The sequence below is a fragment of the Panthera onca genome, chromosome B2 (genome assembly GCF_046562875.1).
Source record: "Panthera onca isolate mPanOnc1 chromosome B2, mPanOnc1 haplotype 2, whole genome shotgun sequence".
NCBI classification, from domain to species: domain Eukaryota; kingdom Metazoa; phylum Chordata; class Mammalia; order Carnivora; family Felidae; genus Panthera; species Panthera onca.
Genome location: NC_138343.1, coordinates 87,338,515 through 87,363,298, shown reverse-complemented (window position 1 = coordinate 87,363,298; position 24,784 = coordinate 87,338,515). Strand labels below are relative to the sequence as shown.

General features: G+C 35.0%; 1 long non-coding RNA gene across 4 annotated transcripts in view; it reads right to left on the bottom strand.

Moving 5' to 3' along the window:
• The window catches only part of LOC132667410 (uncharacterized), a 965,632-nt gene that overhangs the window by 711,602 nt on the left and 229,246 nt on the right, over positions 1-24,784 (bottom strand). The gene's annotated exons all lie outside the window — the stretch shown is intronic.

The window sequence follows — 24,784 nt, the reverse complement described above, 5'->3', positions numbered from 1 at the left end:
GAAGTAGGAGAAAGACAATATATGAAAACAATCACATTTACAATTGTACCAAAAAGAATAAAATATTTATGAATAAACTTAACTAAGGAGGTGAAAGACCTGTTCTCTGAAAACCTGTACATTGATGAAAGAAAATGAAGACAACACAAACAAATGGAAAGGTATTCCATTATCATGGATTGGGAGAATAAACACTGTTAAAACGTCCACATTACCCAAAGGAATCTACAGATTCAATGCAACTCTTATCAAAATACCAAAAGCATTTTTCACAGAACTAGAACAAATAGTCCTAAAAATTGTATGGAACCACAAAAGAAAATAGAAAAGCAATCTTGGAAGAAAAAAAAAAATTGAAAATATCACAACCCCAGATTTTAAGATATACTACAAAGCTCTAGTAATCAAAACGGTATGGTACTAGCATGAAAATAGACACATAAATCAATAGAACAGAAAAGAGAGCCCAGAAATAAACCCACAATTATATGGTCAATCCTCAACAAAGTAGGAAAGAATATGCAATGGGAAATACAGTCTCTTCAACAAATGGTGTTGGGTAAATTAGACAGCTACATGCAAAAGAATAAAACTGGACCATTTTCTTAAAATATACACAAAAATAAACTTACATTTAGGACCTAAATGTGAGACCTGAAACCATAAAAATCCTAGAAGAGAGCACAGGCAGTAATTTCTCTGACGTTAGCCATAACAACATTTTTCTAGATATGTCTCCCAAGGCAAGGGAAACAAAAGCAAAAATAAACTATTGGGACTGCATTAAAATAAAAAGCTTCTGCACAGCAAAGGAAACAATCAACAAATCTAAAAAATAATCTACTGAATGAGAGAAAATAATTTTAAGTGACATATCTGATAAAGGGCTAGTATCCAAAATATACAAAGAACTTACACAACTCAACATCAAAGAAAAAACAACAACAAATTATCCAATTAAATAAATGGGCAGAAGACGTGAACAGATATTTCTCCAAAGAAAAGATACAGATGGCCAACAGACACATGAAAAGATGATTAACATCACTCATCAAGGAAATACAAACCAAAATCACAATATCACCTCACACCTGTCATAATGGCTAAATTCAAAAACACAAGAAACAGCGTGTTGGTGAGGATGTGGGAAAAAATGAACACTTGTGCACTGCTGCTAGGAATACAAACTGATGCAGCCACTGTGGAAAACAGTATGAAGGTTCCTCAAAAAAGTAAAATAAAGCTACCATATGATCCTATAATTCCACTACTAGGTATTTACCCAAAGAATATAAATACATAAATTTGAAAAGATATATACACCCCTATGTTCATTGTAGCATTATTTATGTTAGCCAGATTATGGAAGCACTACAAGTGTCCATCAACAGTTTAATGAATAAAGAAGTGGTATATAAATACAATGGAATATTACTCAGCCATAAAAAATAAAACCTTGCCATTTGCAACAATATGATAGATCTAGAGAGTATAATGTTAAGTGAAATAAATCAGAGAAAGGTAAATACCATATGATTTCACTCTTATGTGGAATTTAAGAAATAAAACAAATGAGCAAAGAAAAAATAAGGCAAATCAAAGAACAGGCTCTTGACTATAGAGAACAAACTGATGGTTACCAGAAGGGAGGTGAATGGGAGAATGGCTGAAATAGGTGTCAACTTAACCAAATTCCAAGACAGCTAAAATAACAGCTATCATTCATTCTTTCATTTATTCATTTATGTAGCAAATATTTATTGGTCAGTGACTATATGCCCAATTATGTGCAGGACATGAGCACTGAGAAGAGTTTTTAGTTTTCTGGCATTCTAAGAATGATGTATGGATAGTTAGGTGAATCTTACTCTCTTGGGTCAAAAGAAAAGATTGTCAGGACCATAGTATGAACTCATCCCCAATCCAAAGAATTCTTATATGACAGATCATTTCACATAGACATCCCAAGAGACAATGTGGGTCTCTAGACATGGTATTAAAAGCGTCACATTCATTGGCAGAGGAACAACATGACAAGGTATATCTAACAACGTAAGGCTTAAAATAAAGATTAAGATTAGTTAGTTACCTGGAATTATATGCTATATCATAATTCAGGCCCCGGTTCATTTGTGGCTAACAAGAGATGCATATATTTTTAAGACCACCAAAATTTTTTAAAAGTTTTTAATATTTTATTTTTCATTTTTGAGAGACAGAGTGTGAATGGGGGGAGGAGGCAGAGAGAGAGAGGTAGATACAGAATTCGAAGCAGGATCCAGGCTCTGAGCTGTCAGTATGGAGCCTGATGTGGGGCTTGAACACACAAACCGCGACATCATGACCTGAGCTGAAGTTGGCCTCTTAACTGACTGAGCCACCCAGGTGCCCCTAGACCACAAAAATTACCGAATTTTATGTGAGTGGTGACCTAAAGCCATGTCAAAATCTAAAGTCCTAGCTCCCTATGACCCCCTTTGGTAGACTGTGAATAGATAAGATGTCTTCTCTTAATCTTATGTTGTCTTCTGCATATTAGGGCTAAATTCTATGCTTCTCATTCTCATTTATTACATCCTTCCCATACCTTCACCAAGCCTCTGGCCTCAACACATCTTCATGATGGCTCACCATGTTTTAGTGTTTCTTATCTATCCCACTCACTACAATATAGTGGCAGTCTATACTATTAATGGCAGAAATCATGTTTACTCATTTTTGTGCTCTTTGTGCAAACACAGAGCTTGGCATGTAGTAGGTACTTAAAAAAAAAAGTGTGCTAAATTTAATTTCACATACACTAAGTATGTTTAATGCCATCACCTTTTATATGGATTAACTTTAAGATGAGGGGCTAACTCAACTCCAAAATAACATTTTAATCATATTATAGACCTTGTTCTTCTAATGTGGTTTTTGTCAAGAAAAAAATCAAAGAGATAAAAAAATTTTTTTTAATTTCTAACTTTGTCTCCAAGTCCTATGGGGGGATAGATTTTCTATACTGAGGAAGTAATATCTGAGTCTTACGTATATGAGATTTAATAGTAAATATAAGACTGAATCACAGGAACACTGTGATAGTTAACTTTATGTGTCCACTTGGCTAGGCCACAGTGTCCAGACCATTGGTCAAACATTACTCTGGATGTTTCTGTAAAAGTGTTTTATAAGACATTTACATCTAAATTCACAGACTTTACAAAAGCCAGTTACCTTACATTGGGCCTCATCCCAATCAGTGAAGGCATAAATACAGCAAAAGGCTGATTTTACCAAAGCAAGAGAGAATTCTCCAGAAAACTGCCTTCAAACTTCATCTATAACTTCACCTCTTCCTGATTGTATGGCAGATTGCCTAACCACTCAAATAACAACTCTTTCTTGAGTCTCCAACCTACTGGCCTCCCTCATCAAGCTTCCCCAGTCATGGAACTGATATTAAAAAAAAAAAAAAAAAAAAAAAAAAAAAAAAATATATATATATATATATATATATATATATATATATATATGTTATATATATATGTCATATATATATATTTATATATATAAAAAAGTATACATATGAAATACACACACACACACACACACACACATATATATATATATATATATATATATATATATTCATCCTATTGGTTTATTTTCTCTGGAGAAGCCTGACAAATATAGACACTAAGGAAAGAATTTATCAAGACTAAAGACATGATCTGCTACCCTACTTCAAAGAAACGTTGCCCTTCTCCACTTCTATGTGTGATGAATCCTTAAGTTTTGCTGTAACTTCTCCAAATTTAACTATAATTCTATAGTCCCTAGGACACCTGGACATATTAACTGAGTTACTACCTTTATAGGAAATTAAGGGCAAGAGGAAGCAGGCCTCTATCAAAGGAGACCTCTTCCATCTTCCCTATAATCAACAATATTTAGTTTGATGAACACAAAATTCATACACATACATACACACACACACTGCCCTCAGCAGAATCCTCTTGAATAAACAGACTTCTCTTGGTCTTGGGAGCTTAGGAGTCACATTTTCTTTTAGAGTCAGTTCTTTTAGTCACCTCAGGATACAGACCTAATGTCTGGTATTTTAAAAGCTGTCATCTTTTAGTGCCTAAGAATTAGGGAATGATTAGATCCAAAAATACCTACCTAGTGCCAGATAATCATGGTAAAACTTTCACTCAGTCATTCATTTATCCAATCAGTAAAAGTTACCCATTTATTCAATATTTGTTGAGCACCTATATTGTGCTGAAGGCTATGCTTACATTCAAGGATACAACAGGGAGCAAAGAGAATCTCCCCAAAAACAATATTCCCTGCTCTCATGACGCTTATATGCTAGTTGGGATGACTTACATTAACCAAAGAACCACAGAAATAAATGTACAATTGAACTGTGTTTTATGATAAAAAAGTGGAGGTAAACAGCATGAGAGAGCATTGAGGTAGGCAGAATTCTGAAGTAGCTTCTGAGACTCTTTTCTTGTGTATACGTCATGTATAATCCCCATCCCTTATGCATGGCAGAATATGTAAATAATGGGGTATCACTCCTATGATTGGGTTACTATTCAGTTGACTTTGAGTTCATCAAAAAGAAATCTAGGTTGTCTGGGTGGGCCTGACCTAATCAGAGGAGTCTTTTTTAAAAAATAAAACATCAGAAAGATGCATTTCTGCCTGGAAAAAAGCAAGCAGCCCATATTATGAAGTCCCCATGGGAGACATGTAACAAAGAACTATAGATAGTCTCTAGGAGTTTAATGCAGTCTGTGGCAAACAGCTAGCAATAAAAAAGGAACCTTAATCATACAACCTCAAAGAAATGAGTTCTACCAACAATCAATTGCCTAAAAGAAGACCCTGGGTCTCAAATAAGAATAGTAGCCCAAGCAATCCCTTGACTGCAGCCTTATTAGACAGGAGCAAGAATATCCACCTAAGCCATATGCATACTCCTAACCAAGGAAACTGTGAGATAATAAGCTTGTATTATTTTAGGTAGCTAAATTTGTGGTGATTTGTTATATCAGTAGAACACTAATACAAGCAGAAAATGTGGAGTTGACCTAGTCAGAAAAGACTTTCCTTGGGAGGATATGTTTGAACTGGTGAGAAATAAATATTTAACCAGGAGAAGACAGTTAAAGGTGGGGGGAATCAGAAACAGAAGATGTAGGTTTAGAATCTTTAAAACATTTAGAGATACAGGAAGCATGGCAAACATTAGAGCTATGAAGACATATATGGTGGAAAATATGATAGAAATGGGATTGGAGAGGAAAATGGGGTGAAAGATGCAGGGGTTTTAAAACCATGTTAAGGAGTTTAGATTTTATTCCCAGTATCTACAGTGTTGGTATATCACCTTAAATGTTCCCAGAGGGTAGCTCTTTTGCCACAGATTTCCATCCCAGAAGTCTCTAGGGGCAACTCTATAGCTTTCAAGGACCTCTGACAGGAACGCTGTTAGTCAAGGACACAGCATCATACTAACTTGCCCAAGACCCTTCAGTGGACATGTAAGATGGTCTATCTCCTAGACTTATTTGAAGATCATATATTCCTTGGGCATTTCCCCGTGTCAAACTTTTTTTTTATTTTTTTTAACATTATTTATTTTTGAGACAGAGAGAGACACAGCATGAACAGGGGAGGGTCAGAGAAAGAGGGAGACACAGAATCTGAAACAGGCTCCAGGCTCTGAGCTGTCAGCACAGAGCCCGACGCGAGGCTCGAACCCACAGATTGTGAGATCATAAACTGAGCCGAAGTTGGACGCTTAACCAACTGAGCCACCCAGGCACCCCTCCCCATGTCAAACTTTAAAATGAGTTGAGAATTAGGAATTGAGGGAATCGTGATGGGGAGAGTGGTACACAGAAAATAAAAAAGAAGAAATACTCTCATGTCTAAGAGTGGAATATACTTTGCCTTTAACCTCCTAATCTCTGGTGTTCTCAATTCTCCTGCTAAAAGAATAGGTCATATGTAAGAGGAACCCAGGATACTGTAAAACTTTGTAAGAGCACATAGGTTTCTATAACTTATGCTATGCCTTACCTTTTGAATTAAGAGTTAGCAAGGGGAAGTTTTCAAATATCTCTTTAGCCACTCTTTCAAAATATGCAAAGAGTATTTTTCTCATTCTTCTCCATGCAATGTAAAATCCATCTTCTTTATTCTGACTTTTCCATTTCAAAATTTAAAAACCTAAATTAGGTCAATTTTTACATTTGGACCACTTTAAGAATTCTGTGCTAACCTTGATATAATTAAGTCATACAAACTACTAAAGTTATTTTAAAGAAAGCAAGTATTTCTCAGGTTTCCATTGCCTACAAGGGAAAGTTTTATTCTTAAACACTTTTAGAAGGTGACTGATAAAGTATAATACAAATTACATAAGTTATGGTTCACTAGATTCAGCAATTCTGTATTATATAGAAATTTAATCAATCTTTCAGGGATTGCAGACATATCACAGGAGGAGGTACTTTTGACCTTTCATGGAGAGGTAAGCAATATGAGGTACTGCAGTGCATATTTCAGTGAGTTTGTTGGATTTTGTATAATTGTCTTTCTCAGAATTTCTGGACAAATTTGAGCCCTCCAATTTGGTAATTCATGCTGTTTTTCATATAAAAAGCAAAACCTACAAATTATCTACTTGAATCAAAATGTTACCTTTATTCAACCTAAATATTTTCTCTCTCTGCCTCAAGAAGGATAGAGAATAAGTAAAGAAGAACATGCAAAGTTATATAGAACACATTAAAATCATTACCTTTGTATCCCTTAAATACAGACTCACAGTCTCGATTAATAGGACTCCTTTTCAATTTTAGAAATGTGCCAATTTGGATAATAAATTGTATAGTTACCCTAGTCAAGTTTGACATCGTATCCAGGATAGTAACTCCAATTCATCTCTGTCCAGTTGCTATTACCCAGTATCGGGTAAGGACAAAGGAAGATTATACACTCAGTATTAACACAGGCTCAATATAGACCAATATATGGCTCCAAAACAGTAGAGAATTCTATGAAGGAGAAATAGTATAAATATGGATTTATTTACTTATAAGTAAAAAGCATAATAAAGCATGAGCTTTTTATGAATAAGAATACAAAATGTCACATGCAATCTAGTGCATATGACTCATACTTAAAATTATTCTTTTCTTTTCAGTTCTTAGGGTTTTAATACTTAAGACTTTTTAAAAATCTCATTTAACAAATGAGGAAGTGAGCCGCCCCTGGGGAGGGGGGGCAATGATTTCTCCAAGTTAACCTAGTTTATTGGACAGGAACTTGAATATTGGCTCTCAATAGAGAGTTCTTTCCATGCCATGCCCTATCTCCTGTATTAAAGTTCAAGTTCCCTTCACACCTCCCAAAATTTGAGTATATTCATATTCTAATTATAATTACATTCTAATTAAACTATGTTCTAATTTATTTATGTACAAGTATTAAGGATATCTGTCAACTATCTGGACTTTATTGTAGCTGTAGGTACTACCTTCATAGCAAGAAGGCATTGTAACATGTGATTTAAATGTAGTGTTTTCCTTAATGTTAAACAATGTTAGTTTGTAAATAAACCTATAGTTTCAATAGACCTTTTAATTCCTACTATACAAATGTACTAACACTTGAAAAATATGTCATATACAAAAGAAGATATAATCCCTCTGCATATAACATTGAAATAATAAGGAAATGTATTGTACTAACTAAAAGTGCTCACAGTGAAATCACTGTCATTGGCTTTCAATCTTATTTTGAAAGTCACAGACACATTAATATCCATTAAGCCTATTATTTGTTAGGGATGAGATCATTTATAAATAGACTTCTCCAACTGTAAATTGGAGAATTTTCTCCATCTGTAAAATTCTGTGTTTTGAATATGATTTTATTTTTTAATGTTTATTTATTTTTGAAGGTGGGAGAGGGGCAGAGTGAGAGGGAGACAGAGGATCCAAAGCAGATTCTGCGTTGACAGCAGAGACCTGGGTGCGGGCTAACAAACTGGAAGATCATGACCTGAGCCAAAGTAGGTTGCTTAACCTGCTGAGCCACCCAGATGCCCTGAATACATTTTTAAACACATTAAATTATAATATGGTTTTCTCTAGTTCACAAAATTAAGTAACTGTTACTTTCTAAAATTGTGTTTTGGGGAGCCTGGCTGGCTCAGTTGGAAGAGCATGCAATTCTTGATATCAGGGTTGTGAGTTCAAGCCCCAAGATGAGTGTAGAGATTACTTAAATAAATAAGCTTAAAATGAATAAGTAAAAATAAATAAATAAACAAACAAATTGTTCACATGTTTAAAATACACAGGGGCACCTGGGTGGCTCAGTTAAGCATCCAACTTTGGCTCAGGTCATAATCTCACAGTTAGTGAGTTCAAGCACTCCATCAGCACAGAGCATGCTTGGGATCCTCTGTCTCCCTCTCTCTGCCCCTCCCTTCTCCTCTCCGTCTCTATCTCTCTCTTTCTCTCTCTCTCTCTCAAAAAAAAAAAACCAAATAAACATTTAAAAACTAGAAAGAAAGAAAGAAAGAAAGAAAGAAAGAAAGAAAGAAAGAAAGAAGTAGAATTGTGTTTTAATTAAGTCATGGTGCACTTTTTTATACTCACTTAGAAACTCTGATTGCAATATTTCAAATTCACCAGAAATACTACATAGTCTAAAACCAGTTCCAAACATGAGCTTTAGCATATACCTTTTTTTTTAAATACTTACTTATTTTTGAGAGAGAGAGAGAGAGGAGTAAGAGCAGAGAGAGAGGGAGACAGAGAATCTGAAGGAGGCTCTGTGCTGTCAGCACAAAGCCCCATGTGGGTGGGGCTTGAACTCACCAACCCATGAGATAGTGACTGGAACCAAAGTTGAACACAACAGACTGAGCCATCCAGGTGCCCCTACCTAATTTCTTTTAATCACATTTTGAATACTATGTAATAGAAGAGAAATGTACTAGTTTTCTTGGACTATTTTTCTTGAGCAACCTATTAAACATTAAAGAGAAATTTATTTTTTTAATGTTTATTTCTTTTTGAGAGAGAGAGAGAGAGAGAGAGAGAGACAGAGCATGAGCAGGGGAGGGGCAGAGAGAGAGGAGACACAGAATCTGAAGCAGGCTCCAGGCTCTGAGCTGTCAGCACATAGCCCGATATGGGGCTCGAACTCATGAACTATGAGAACATGACCTGAACCAAAGTCAGATGCTTAACCAACTGAGCCACTCAGGTGCCCTTAAAGAGAAATTTAAATCCAGGGAAGCTGTCAGAAAAAGAAATCTACTGGTATATGACTTGAATGTCTAAGTGCTGAACTTTTCATGTTTATTAGTATTAGAGATGGAGAACTACTACTTGGCTGGCATGATGGCATTTTCCCAGAGTTCCAAACTATTTCAGAAATAGAGCATAAAATTAACTTATATGCCTTTCATAACAAAATAAATAAATAAAACTTAAATCCAACATTTACCTATACCATAACCATAATACCAGCTTCCTTAACTATAAATGTATCTGCTTTTGACAACTACAGATTCAAGTCTTCAAATGTTAATAATTTTTTAATTTTTTTTTAAGTTTTATTTTTCATATTTGTGAGAGAGACAGAGACAGAGCACAAGCAGGGGAGGGACAGATAGAGAGGAAGACAGAATCTGAAGCAGGCTCCAGGCTCTAAGCTGTCAGCACAGAGCCTGACGCAGGGCTCGAACTCGCGAGCAGTGAGATCATGACCTGAGCTGAAGTCAGATGCCCAATCGACTGAGCCACCCAGGCGCCCCATATTAATAACTTTTAAATAATTATAGCAGATATTACTGTTTATATGCTGCAAACATACACTTAGGTTAAGCTTTTCTCAGAATCTTTCCTTAAGAATACAATTTAGTACCAGACCAAGAGAAAGAAGAAACTTAAATTCTAGTTCAAGATTCACTCAAAATCTATATGACCTTACATTCAGCACTCTTCCAGAACAATAGCATTTCTGTCTGTTGAAAAGAAAACTATCTCTAATCTCTGGTTCCTAGAATTATAAAGAAATGGGAACTGCTTTAATATTTGTGAAGCACTTGGAGTTCATAGGCAAAATGCTAAGTAGGCAAACACTGAATTATACATACTAGGTATTATTCATGATTCATGTTGTATGTCCTACAGAAAACTTCCCAAGATTTGAGAAATAGTATTTTCCATCTAATTGTTCCATCTAATTGCATTAGTAGGACATATACTTCAATGCAGGAACTTTCCTCAACACTAAAGACAGAATTTTAATCACAATTAACCAATCCTTAGAAGTATTTAGTACTGAAATCAAGGTCAGAGAAGGGGACACACTGACAAGGTAACAGTCATGAGAATGCTCCCTTGGTAGTCATACAATTTTTGTGCAATTTTGATTATTTCCTTATTATAAAACTAGATATGGATATTCAACATTATCAAACATCCTATGCATTTTACAAAACATCTATAAATTCAGTTATAAAAAATTGTCTTTAGAAAATCAAAAGAATCTTCTGCTTCCCTACCCAGAGAAACAAAAGCAGTGTTAAGTAAAAAAGGAACACTTGGCTATAAATCAGGAAATCTGGAGCTTTGGCCCTAATTTGCTAAACTTCATTCATTCGAAAAACATTTCTCAGTGCTTTCCTTGAGTCAGGGGCTATAGAAGGGAGTAGGATTAGACAGGAAAATAAAATCAAGGTTATCAAGGAGGTCATAGTTTAGCTAAGGAGGAGGAAATTCAAATAGTTATAAAATGCATGCATGCTTTAATATTGAAGTCTAAAAAGTGATCTTGACCCAAAATGGATGAAGCAACAATTTCTGTTGTGGGAAGGGGGGATGGACTAAAACAATATAAGTGGCTTTAGTAAAAATTAACAATAATTGCAAATAATATCTATTAAACAATGCCTTTGTATCAAAAACTGAAAAAAAGTTTTACATACATTTAAGATTTTTAGAGAGTGGTTCAAGATGGTGGCACAGAAAGATACTAAACTCACCTCCTCTCACAGTTACAACAAATTTAAAACTATCTATAGAATATTTCCTCTGAAAAAGACCTGAAAACTGGATGAACAGAATCTCAGCAATAAAAAGTAAATGAACAGGGATGCCTGGGTGGCTCAGTTGGTTAAGTGTCTGACTCTTGATTTTGGCTCAGGTCATGATCTCATGGTCGTAAGATAGAGCCGCCAGTCAGGCTGAACACTGAGCATGGAGCCTACTTGGGATTCTCTCTCTCTCCCTCTTCCTCTGCCCCTACAGCATCAAAACAGGTAAAAGAGTCAGAGACACACTCTCACCAAAACAAAAACAAACAAACAAACAAACAAACAAACAATATCCCAGGTGTAGCAATCCACAACCAGAAGGGATATAAAAAATACGAAACATTTCCCTGAGAAGCAACGGGTCAGTGTTCCATTTCAGGTACCCCAATCTCTAAATATGGCACAAAAGAGATGACCCCTCCAAAAAAAAACAATTAGCTTTCAAAACCAATGGGGATTACATCCAGGAAAACCATAAAACTTTAAGGAATGGAGAACCAGCTCTTAAAGGGCTAATGCACAGGGCCCACTTACCCTGGGACCCAAAGCAAAAACACATTAGAAAAGCACCTAGACCATATGTGAAGGAGACCCACTTACAAACCTTCAAGAAAATGCTGGAGGGGCAGAAACTTGTTGGGATTCTGTCCAGGGACAGAGACACTCATAGGGGTCATTTTTTTTTTATCTCATTCTAATTTGCTAATATTAGCACTGGTGGGTATCATTTAGGAAATCCTTCCATGGAGGACATACCCTGCTGATGGACCCACACACCATCACACCACAGCCACAGTCCTACCACAGCAGGTGGGCATGCACAGCTCACACATGGGAGGCCTCTTGGGTATCTGCCTCTGGTAGCCAGGGGCCATAGTACTACTGAGCCCATGAGACATCTCCTACACAAGGCTACTCCTTCAAGTCTTAGAAAAGTAACTAATTTGCATAATCTATAGAACAAACACAGAAAGTCACAAAATTAGGAGACACAGAAATAAGTTCCAAACAAAACAATAAAAAAAAACTCAGAAAAAGACAGTAATGAAATAGAGATAGGCAGTCTAACTGATAAAGACTGGAGTTCAAAGTAATGGTCATAAAGATGTTCACAGATCTCATGAGAAAAATGGATGAACACAGTGAGAACTCCAATAAAGAGACAGAATATGTAAGAAAGAACCAAACAGAACTCATGGACCTGAAGGATGCAGCAACTTAACTAAATAATATACTACAGGGTTTCAAAAGCAGACTGGATGAAGCAGAATGGATCAGTGAGCTAGAAGACAAAAGAATGAAACACACCTAGACAGAACAGCAAAAAGAAAAAAATTAAGTAAGTATACCTAAAGTGACCTTTGGGACATCAGGCAAAATAATATTTGCATTACAGGGGTCTCAGTAGTCAGAGAGAGAGAAAAAGGGCCAGAAAACTTATTTGAAGAAATAATGGCAGAAAACTTCACTAATCTGGCAAAAGAAACAGACATCCAGATCCAGGAAGCCCAGAGAGTTCTAAATAAGATGAACCTAAGGAAATCCACTCCAAGACACTAATTAAAACAGTAACAGTTAAAAGATAAAGAGAGAATCTTAAAAGCAGGAAGAAAAAAAAAACAACTTGTTACATTCAAGGGGAACTCAACAATGCTATCAGCAGATCTTCCAGCAGAAATGTTGCAGACCAGAAGGGAGTAGCAGGACATATTGAAAATACTAAAAGGAAAAACTTCCCACCAAGAATTCTCTATCCAAAAAATTAAAGTCAAGACTAAAAGTCTTCTCAGATAAGCAAAAACTAAAGGAGTCCATCACCACTAACCCAGCCTTAAAATAAATGTTAAAATAATTTCTTTAAGCTGAAAAGAAACATCAATAATTAATAACAAGAAAAAATACAAAAGTAGAAATTTCATAAGAAAAGGTAAAGACATGGTAAAGACAGTGAATCAGTCACCTTTAAAGCAAGAATAAAGGTTAAAAGACAAAAAGTAATGAAATTAATTAAAAGTACAATAATTAGTTAAGGTAAACATAAAATAAAAAGACTTAAAATGTGACATTAAAAGTATAAAATGTGGGATTGGGGGATAAAAAGGTTAAGTTTAAGAATGTGTTCAAAGTTAAATTCCTATCAATTGGCCACTTTATGCGTTGGATGTTATATGCAAACTTCACAGTAATAACAAAGCAAAAATTGAGTAAATACCCAAAAGAAAATGATAAGTACATCTAAACATAACACTAAAGAAAGCCACCAAACCAGAAGGGAAGAAAGAAAAAGAAGAAAGGAACAGAAAGAAACTACAGAAAACAGCCAGAAAACAATTACAAATGGCAATAAGAACATACCTATCAACAAATACTTTAAAAGCAAATAAACCAAATTCTCCAATGAAAATACATAGAGTGGCTGAATGGATAAGAAAATATGTTTTATGCTGCCTACAAGAGACTCACATCAGAAGTAAGGACACATATCTACTGAAAGTGAAGGGATGGAAAAAGATATTCCATGCAAATGGAAACAAAAATAAAGCTGGTATAGCTATACTCATATCAGACAAAATAGACTTTAAAATAAAGGTAATAATAAAGACAAGGAAGGGTATTACAAAATTATAAATGGGTATATCTAGGAAGAATATATAACATTTACACACACACACACACACACACACACACACACACACACACACACATATATATATATATATATACACCCAACATAGAAGAACCAAAATATATAAAGCAAATACTAATGGACCTAAAGGGAAAAACTGATAGCAATACAATAATACTAGAGGACTTTAACATGCCACTTACATCATTGGATAGATCATCAAAACAGAAAGTTTTGATGTCATTGGGGCACCTGGGTGACTAAGTTGGTTAAGCATCTGACTCTTGGTTTCGGTTCAAGTCATGATCTCGTGGTTCATAGAGTTGAGCCCAGTGTTGGACTCTATGCTGGCAGTATGGAGCCTCTCTGGAATTCGCTCTCTTTCTCCTTCTTTCTCTGGCCCTCCCCCACTCAAAATAAATAAATAAACTTAAAAAAAGAAGACATTGGCTGTAAACAGTACATTAGACCAGAAAAACTTAATAGACATATAGAGAATATTCCATGCAAAAGAAACAAAATGCAAATTTTTCTCAAGTACACATGAAACATTCTCCTGGATAGATCACATGTTAGGCCACAAAAGAAGATTCAATAAATTCACAAGGCCCGAAATCATCAAGCATATTTTCTGAACACAGTGATATGAAATTAGAAATCAATTTTAAGAAGAAAACCGGAAAAAAAACACAAAAATGTGAAGAATAAACAACATGCTACTAAAAAACCAACAGGTCACCAAAGAAATCAAAGGAGGAAAAAAACTTGAGAGAAATACAAACAGAAACACCATATATATGGAATGCAGCAAAAGCGGGTCTTAGAAAGAATAGCAATAAAGGCCTACCTCAAGAAACAGGAAAAATCTAAAATAATTAAAAAAAAACCTGAAGCTCAAAGTTAGTTGAAGAAAAATGATAAAGATCAGAATGGAAATAAATGAAATAGGAACAAAATAGGCAATAGAAAAGATAAAATCACAGCTAGTTCTTTGAAAAGATAAAATTGACAAATCTCTAGCTAGACTCATACACACACAACACATTGGTGGACTGAAATAAATAAAATCAGAAATAAAAGAGAAGTTACAACTGATACCACAGAAATACAAAGTATCATAAGAAACTATAACAAAAAATTAAGCACCAAAAATTGGACAATCTAGAAGAAACAGATAAATCTCTAGAAATAATCTTCTAAGACTGAATCATGAAGAAATAGAAAATCTAATGAACCATTTTCTATGTAGACATTGAAACAGTAATCAAAAACCTCCCAACAAACAAAAGTCTAAGACCACTTTCTCTGGTGAGTTATAACAAATATTCAAAGATTTAATATTATTCTTCTCAAACTTTAACAAAACAAAACAAACCAAAAACAAAGACAAAGAGGAAGGAATGTTTCCAAACTCATTTTATGACACTAGCATTAATTACCCTGATATCAAACCAGATAATGCCACCACCAAAAAAGAAAACTACAAGCCAATATCCTTGATGAATACAGATGCAAAAATCCTCAACAAAATATTGTCACACCATACGCAAAAATACATTAGAAGGATCATACAACATGATCGAGTGGGATTTACTCCAGGGATGCAAGGATGGTTCAACATCTGCAAATCTTTCGACATGATACACCACACTAACAAAATGAAGAATTACAATCATATGATTGTTTTAATAGATGCAGAAAAAGCATTTGATAAAATTAAACACTTATTTATAATAAAAGCTCAACACAGTTGGTGTACAGGGAATATACATATACCTCAAAATAATAAAGGCCATATATGACAAGCCTGTAGTTAACATCATCTTCATTAGTGAAAAGCTGAAAACCTTTCCTCTAAGATCAGGAACAAGACAAGGATGACAGTCTTCTACCTTCATTCAATATAGTATTGGAAATCCTAACCACAGCAATAAGACAAGAAAGAATGAATAAAAGGCATCCAAAATGGAAAGGAAGAACTAAAATTGTCACTATTTGCAGATAACATTATACAATATATAAAAAATCTTAAAGTATCTACAAAAACAAAACAAAACCTGCTAGCACGAGTAAACAAATTCAGTAAAGTGGCAGAATACAAAACCAATAAAAACAATTAGTGTTTTTATACACTAATAATGAAATATCAGAAAAAGAAATTGATAAGTCAGTTCCATTTACAATTGCATCAAAAAAGAATAAAACACCTAAAAATAAGTCTAACTAAGGATGTGAAATAACTATACACTGAAAACTGTAAGACATTTAAGGAAAAAAAAAATGAAGACACAAATAAATGGAAAAATATACAATGTTCATGGATTAGAAGAATTAATATTGTTAAAATGTCCATGCTCCCCAAAGCAATCTAACAATTCAAGGCAATCCATATCAAAATTGTAATTTTTTTTTCCACAGAGCTAGAACCAATAATTCTAAAAGTTGTATAGAACCAAAATATCCCAAACAACTGAAGAAATCTCCTTGAGAAAGAAATACAAAGCTGGAGGTAGCATGTTCCCTGATTTCAAACTATAGTACAAAGCTATAGCTATAAAACAGTATGGTTCTGTCACACAAGTAAGTGGAACAGAAATTGGAGCCGAGAAATAAACCCACATTATATGGTCACTATTTATGACAAAGAAGCCAAGAACATACAATTGGCAGTCTCTTCAGTAAAGGGCAGTCTCTTCAGTAAATGGGTAGGTAAACTGGACAGCCACATGCAAAAGAATGAAACTAGATCACTATCTTATACCATACACAAAAATTAACTCAAAATAGATTAAAGATTTGAATGTAAGACCTGATACCATAAAATTCCCAGAAGAAAACATAGGTGGTAATCTCCTTGACATATGTCTTAGTGATATATTTGTGGATCTGATGCTACAGGCAAAGGCAACAAAAGTAAAAATGAACTATTGACACTATATCAAACTAAAAAGCTTCTTTACAGAGAAGGAAACCATCATGAAAAAGAAAAGACAACCCTACAAATCACAGAAGATTTTCATATCATATCATATCATATCATATCATATCATATATCATACCACATCATATCATATCATATCATATCAATCATATCTCATTAAGGGTTAATACCCAAAACATATAAAGAACTCATACAACCCAACCATAAAAGCAAACAATCCAATTTAAAAATGGGCAAAGATCTGAACAGACATTTTTCCAAAGAAGATATACAGATGGCCAACAGGCATATGAAAAGATATTCAGTATCACTAATTATTAGGGAAATGCAAATCAAAACACAGTAAAATATCACCCCACATTTCTTACAATGGCTATTATCAAAAAGGCAAGAAATAAGTGTTTCAAAAAATGTGGAAAAAATTGAACCCTCATACACTATTGGTGGGAATGTAAATTGGTGCAGCCACTCTGGAAAGCAGTATGTGGATTCCTCAAAACATTAAGACTAGATCTGCCATATGATCCATCAATTCCATTTCTGTGTATTTATCCAAAGAATACCAAATCACTGACTTGAAAAGATATATGCATCCCTATGTTCATTGCAACATTATTTACATTAGCCAAGATATAGAAAAAAGTGCCCATCAATGAATGAATGGATACAAAAGAGATAGTAAAAATATTCAATATATTATTCATCCATAAAAATAAAATTTTGCCATTTGTGAAAGCATAGATGAACTTTGAGGATATTATGCTAGGTGAGATTAGTCAAATGAAGAAAGACAAACACCATATGATTTCACTCATATGTAGAATCTAAAATAATAAAACAAACAAAACAATACAAAATCACATTCATAGATACAGAGAATAGATTGATGATTATCAGACAGGAAGGGCATTAGAGGTTGGCAAAATGAGTGAAGGGAATCCACTGTATGGTGACAGGTGTTAACTAGACTTTTGGTGGTGATCACTTTGTAGTGTATACAGATGTCAAATTATAATGATGTACACCTGAATCTTACATGTTATATAACAATTTTACCTCATTTTAGAAAAAATATTTTTCATATTAAAGGATAGCTACTATTAAGTTCTCCATTTAACAAATGAGGAAATTGAGACTTAGAAACTTAAGGCTTAAAAATGTAAATCAAGGGGCACCTGGGTGGCTCAGTCGGTTGGGCGTCCGACTTCAGCTCAGGTCACGATCTCACGGTCCGTGAGTTCGAGCCCCGCGTCGGGCTCTGGGCTGATGGCTCGGAGCCTGGAGCCTGCTTCTGATTCTGTGTCTCCCTCTCTCTCTGCCCCTTCCCCGTTCATGCTCTGTCTCTCTCTGTCTCAAAAATAAATAAACGTTAAAAAAAATTTTTTTTTAATGTAAATCAAGCATTATAAAGTATGAATGAATGTATGTATATACTTGTGAATGATGCTTACATTCTCTCTGTCCTTCAGTTTCATTATCCAGAAATAAGATTAACTCAACAAACCTCACTAAACCATTAATTTAACAAACATTAATTGAGTACCTACTATACTGGGTGCTATGCTAAGAATTTCAGATATGTTGGTGACCTAGACCTATACTGTCCAAAATGGTAACCACTATACATGGTATTTAAATTTAATTTTTAATTAATTATAATTAAAGAAAACTAAAAATTCAAGTCTTCAGTCACATTAGCCACATTGTAGGCACTCAATAGCCACATGTGGTTCACAGCTCCCATACCAAGTAATGCAAAATAGAACATTTCCCTTATCACAGAAATACTACTTGATAGCACTGAACCAGATAGCTGTTGCTATCTATCTTCCTGGAGCTTGAATTTTAGTATGGGAGACAGACTATTCAAAAATTTTATTATAGTACTGGTACATGCCATGAGAAAAGCTAAAAGTGCATAGGGGACATCTAATCAAGAGACTTAACCTATTTTAGGGATTAGAGAAGGCTTCCCAGGAAAAGTGACATTTCACCTAAGATCAAGAGGATGAGAAAGTGTTAACCAGAGGAAAGGGGGGAAGAATACTCCCGAACAAATGGAGGCACCTGGGTAAGCCCTAAGAAAGGAGGGATTTGAGAGGAACTGAGTGGCTGAAGCATAGGAATGGAGGGTAGGTAGGGGCGAGTGCCTAGTAAACTGAAGGGATCAGCATGGGTAGAAGCAGGTAGAACCATCCTAAAATCAATGAGAAGTAATTAAAAGGGTTAAGAGAAAAACAGCATGTCTGACTGGTGTTTTTAGAAATATCACTCTGCCTGTGTATTCAAGCAAGAAGTCAGCAAGGGTCATGGCTTACCCTGGCTCTACATTAATATGCTGAAAATCAATTTGAAACCAATTTTCTGGAGGCAATTCACCTGAAGAGACATTTGCCAAGCAGCCAATTCACCAAATTTACCATGTTTATCAATTAACTTCTGAAAGGATGTAATACCTTGTTTGAAAGTTGTGGAGTCAGCAACTGAAATGCCTAGACCCCCTTCACAGTGTTTGAAAAGATAATATTGTCGACTAGCTATCACAAGAGCACACTCTTAGACTTATAAGGAACTTCTTTGCCATTTAACCTGGCACAAAGTACCACATTAGGAGCACAAACCTTGGCCACAAGCAGTTAAATATCTGTCATGGTGCCCTGGCCACTGAAGAGCCAGGATTAACCTTGAAGTTCTAGAACTGATTATTTAGGCTCGTCCAAAGACAAAAGAAGAGTTCTGCTGCATGGTTTAAGGACTTTGGTGGATTAGGAGCTCTAACTGAAATCCTGAGACTGTCAGGAATAGGAGAAAAGGATAGCAACAGCCTGCACCTGAGAACGGAAGGCCAGCGAGTACTGGTGGAGTTTGCTCAGCCTTCTGGTAAAAACTGCCCACTTCTACTGAAAGATAGAGAAGAGAAATGATGGTGGAGTTAATAAAATATTCTACCTCATAAAGGGTCACAGGGTGATTAATTCATTACAAGTTTCTATGACACAAGATAGTTTTCTTCTAGGGGAAAAAAGGCAGTATTAATACACAAGTCAGTAAATGAACAGTTTAAGTTCACAGCACAGAGCTGAATGCAGATTGATGATTTTTCAAATAGCCTGTGGTAATGATTATGACTGCGAGTAATGAGGGGAAAAAATTGTATTTTTTGGATAAATTTTGTAAACTTTCTCAACCTGGAAATACAAGCATTAACTATCAAGATCACTTATATCTAGATAAAAATAAGAGAATATTTCCACAGACTTTCTGTTCATTTTTCAATACAAAAGTAGATTTTCCGTGAAATTAATTTGAACTATATTTACAACAACCAACCAGAGTTAAAATGGAAAAAATAAAACCAAATTAAACCCCTGAGCCATTGCCTTTGTTTTCCAAGGAAGAGGAAACAAAAGTTCTTACAGATTTTAAATATATTTAAAAATTAATATTGGCAGTCTTTAATCTATTTATTTGATACTTTCAAGACTATAATTAAAGAAGCTCAATAAATGCATAATAGACACAGGAAAAGACTAAAAGTGACATTCAGCCCATGAGATCTCTTTTAGATAGCAACAAAAAGAAAGAAAATGATGGAGGTCTAATTTTTCTTTCACTGATAGCCATATTCTGACCCCTTGAGAAACAGAACATTAGCATTTATAATTGGCGTGTATCTTACAGTTCAGCACTTCAAATTCACTCTTCCCTACAGATGAGAAAAAATGGTTAATAAGAAGTTAAATTAAGAGGGTCCACTGTTTGTTTTTCCCTGGCAAGCCACCATGGCCTTGCCCATTTCTGCTTCTCTTAGTTCCCTGGAGCACCCTACACAACATTAGTCATATGGCAGGTACTTAAGGCAAAATGTATTGTCTCAACTATTGTGCCCTATAAGGTAGGGCTCCCAGCACCTATTATAGTGTTTCTTAGTAACGAGACCCAACACTTGCTCCTTCCTATATTGAGGCAAGTAAAATTTTGCCCATAGGTTTTAATGGCTCTAAAACCTAGAAAAAGCCAAATCTGTTACGAAATGTATCAGATAATAATCTTCACCAATAGCTCTAAGTATCTTCCCTATATATAAACATTCCCTATCTTTCTATCAAGGTTTCTGCTAAGAATCTCTTAGCTTCACTGGATGTGTTTAAGCTACCATTTTAGAACCAAGATCAAGTAGTGATTGTCAAACATGAATACCAGCAAAATAATATTTTAAAGAACATTGTACACTTTATTATGTAATCCAGTGCCAACATTGTGGGGGACACCTTCAGGAATCACATTGCATGGTGACTTTGATGTACTGGTATCCAAGGTCCTATTCAGGACCAGTACCAACCATTTATATAATTCAATTAATTTAACAAAATCAGTCAGGATTCAGAAAGGAATTAATTCACTAGGAACTTTAAGGTAAAACATATTTAGATCAAATGATGCAGGCTATCATAAGACTCTAAAAAGAAAGTGCAAAGAATATTTAATGTAATATAGAATCAAAGAGGCAAGTACTCAATTTTCTGTTGTCAAATGCAAACTTGGATTGTTGCTCAGGATTACTGTAACAAGATTAGCAATGAGAATTGCAGAAGTAGTAAATTCATTGTGTGCCTTATAACCAATCTAAATTCAGTGTGCCACCACCTGTAAACATGAGCAATAGATTTCTTTTTTTAAATGACCTGCAAAGTATCTAACAGGCTATCCTTGGGGAACTAACACTTTTTGAACTAATTAATCATCAGATGCCACTGCTGCTCCACTCCACTGAATATGAAAAAGCAGTTATTGGACAATAAAAAAAAATCTCTAGGAAAATAAAGTGTTGATACACCACTTTTGGAGGGCAGAGTATTCTGTAAACAACATTTCCAAGTCCTCGTCAAAATCTTCATTTTAAACAGCAGAAAAAAGACCATAAATATTCCTGTAAATGAATACATTTTAACATTGAAAACTAATTTAAACATTTTGATTTCCTTAGTACTTTAAAAGAAACATGGATCAAGCTAAATAATGAATACTAATAATATTAAAAGGAAAAGGTATTTTGTAGTGGTTACAGCCCTAGACTAGACAGAACTTCAAAGGGGACTGACTTCTATTTTGGGCCTTACAATGAACAACATTCATGACTCTGGACAATTTACTTCAGCTCTGTTTTTCAGTCTCCCAAGATATGAAATGAGAAGGTTAGACTAGATGATCTTTAAGATCCCCTCCAGTCCTAACCTTCTATTAAATGTCAACATTTTCAGAACTACTTTTTCTTTCCCATCTGTACAGTTTTGTCAATATTTAGGCCACTATCTAAGAATTATAGTTTGGGTTTAGCATTTACAATCAATATAGGAATTTTCATTATTATTTAGCTAAGTATCTCTGAATACTGACACTTTTTATTGTCTCACATATTTTAATAACAAACAAAACAATCTTTATGAGACCAAGCAAGACTTAAGAAGGTGCTACTGACCAGAGACAAATGTCAAACTAAAGATACTTTGAATATATTATAAGCATCCTCTTCTTTGGACTTCAAAGCACAATACATTTTTCTTATTCACTATATCCCTATGGTTTTCTAGTTATCTTCAAAATACTAAGATAGATTCAACAAATGGAGGATGCATAAGAATTGTGTAATTTATTATATGAACCTGTGAAATAAGAACTCAAATTATTATTCAGCTGTTCACTACAGGAAACTACTTAAGAATACAACATGGTGAATGCACTAGGTGCAAAACTCTGAAGACACTGGCCAACAGGGCAATTGGAAATAAAATCCATGTGCACAACAATCCCTTTGCCAACAAAGACCATGAATAAGGAGAACACAAAATGCAAGTCTACCCTAAACAGTACAAGTGCACTCAAGTAACATATGGTATACTTTCTTGGTACCAATAGAAATAACTAACATTCTTCCAGAATTTACCATAAATTTATAACAACTGTGATAAACACTTTAATATATTATAAAGGCTAAAAAGCTCTCATCTCCCACATTCCCTTGTATCTAGAATTCTAGATGCAACTGAGATATTAGCAATTAGATGGCATGACATGAATTCAATACTTATTTAAGTTCAACAAGACTTAATGCATAAGACAACCACTTTTATCTGGGTCAGATCTAGTAGCTGTGGTGTGACTCGAGTCTACAGTTCTGGTGATAGAGTCTTGATTCCCCAGCCACCAATTTTAGTAAAGTTTTCAATTTCCTTGTCGGAATGATTCTGAAACATTATTCTGGAAGTCTCCCTTGAGGCCCAATCAAGCTCCCTATCCTCCCAGAATTCCAACATTTTGTAAGCACATAATTCCTTATGTTTGATGTTTTTTTTGCTTAAAATAGCTGAACTGGTTTCTATTGCCAGCAACTGAACCTTGACTAATATAGATTGTTATCATAAATAATTGTAGATGAAATATTCAAAGATGAATATCTGCGTTGGCTTAAAAGAAGTGAGAACCTGGCTGCCAAAAAGTGTTGAATATTGGTAGACCATGGTCTCAGTAGTAAAACAGATACTTCAGTTACCACCTATGGTCACCCGGAATGAAGTGCCTGTGGAAGGTACAACTTTAATGAAATAGCAGCAATTTCTGAAACAGAGTATGATAAGCATAATGATGCAAGGATGGTCAGGTACGTTAGTTACCTGTAACTGCATTGGAGTTGTAAAAGGAAAAAAAAATGCAGGCTCTACCATAAAGTCTTTGTTTAAGCCATAGCAGAAAAAAGAAAGTTTGTCTTAAAAGATTGAATCTCTTATGTCTACTGTCACAGAGTTGATTAGCTAAATCAAAAAAAGAATCTGATCCTTTAGCTGATGAATTACAATAAAGTCTTATATTTCGTATGCGAAAAAGGGAAATTTGCTTAGAAAAGAGTCGAGCCATGAAATTTTGGTGACAATTGATTAAGATGGTAATTGGGACCTTTCGGATATCTTTGAGTACACAGTCCCCCCGCCAAATCCTACCAAACCTATTGAGTCAACAGACGCCTCCTACCCTGACTGATGAGGCTGATTCCACCTTACATAAAGAATTGGAAATGTCCTCACTTCAAGCTACTTAACTTGTAAAGGGATACCAGTTATTCACATGTCATACCCTATTTTCTTCCAGATCTGAGTCAAATATCAGCATGTCATTAGTTAGTCATCTGAAACCTAAAATCATTGGTGACCTACAATAACCTTGTGAATATGCTGGGAAAGTCTTGGTAATATATGGAAAAGTCAAGACTTAGAAAAAGAAAAGTGTTGGAGTTTATTACAGGCAACTGCCTCCTATTTCTTCCAGTCCAAAGCACTCAACCTTCACAGAGATATTAACAACTGAATTGTTGAAGGAGCACCAATATCCTCAGAAAGCACTGTCATAACTGTCCTCTGAAGGCAGGGAGGAAGGAGCCATCTCATACTGCCACTGAAATGGGTTCCTTGATTTCAGTGGGCATGATAAGAGCTAAGGGTACTAGAGACTTAATTATAAAAGGCAAGGAGGTATTAGGGCTAAAGGGACCTTTATAATGAACTTTGAGAATGATTAATTGACAATAGCGTCCTTATAACTAAATAAACAAATAGTCTTATTTGATCTATATAGTGAAAACCTCTAGGTCTGGTGAAAGAGGCTTGATTGACTAGAATTACCCTAATAGAAAAATAACAGCCTCTCACTTAGAAGGCAAGGTACTGATGTGGAAGAATGATATCACCTCTCAGTCTTCCTCAAAGTAACTGCAGTCATTTACTGCAGTCTGTACATTGAGAAAGGAGAAATATTCAGATCTTTTCATGATTTGTGCCATGGACCTCTTACGGTAGTCATGTAATAAACTAAGTTTTGGCCCAAGACCACCTTTCATTCAGGTCAGCATGTCTGAAAACTCATTCTGTAGTTATTTTCCCTCTTCCTAGGTGTTACAGTAGAAATAGACATTCTTGAGAGCTGGCAAAATTCCAACAATTGTTCTCTAATTCATGGAATGAGAGCTGTTATGAGTCATGGTACGTGTGGTAACCACCTTGCAAGATGGTCCCCCAATGACCTCTGCTTCCTGGTATTCACAGCC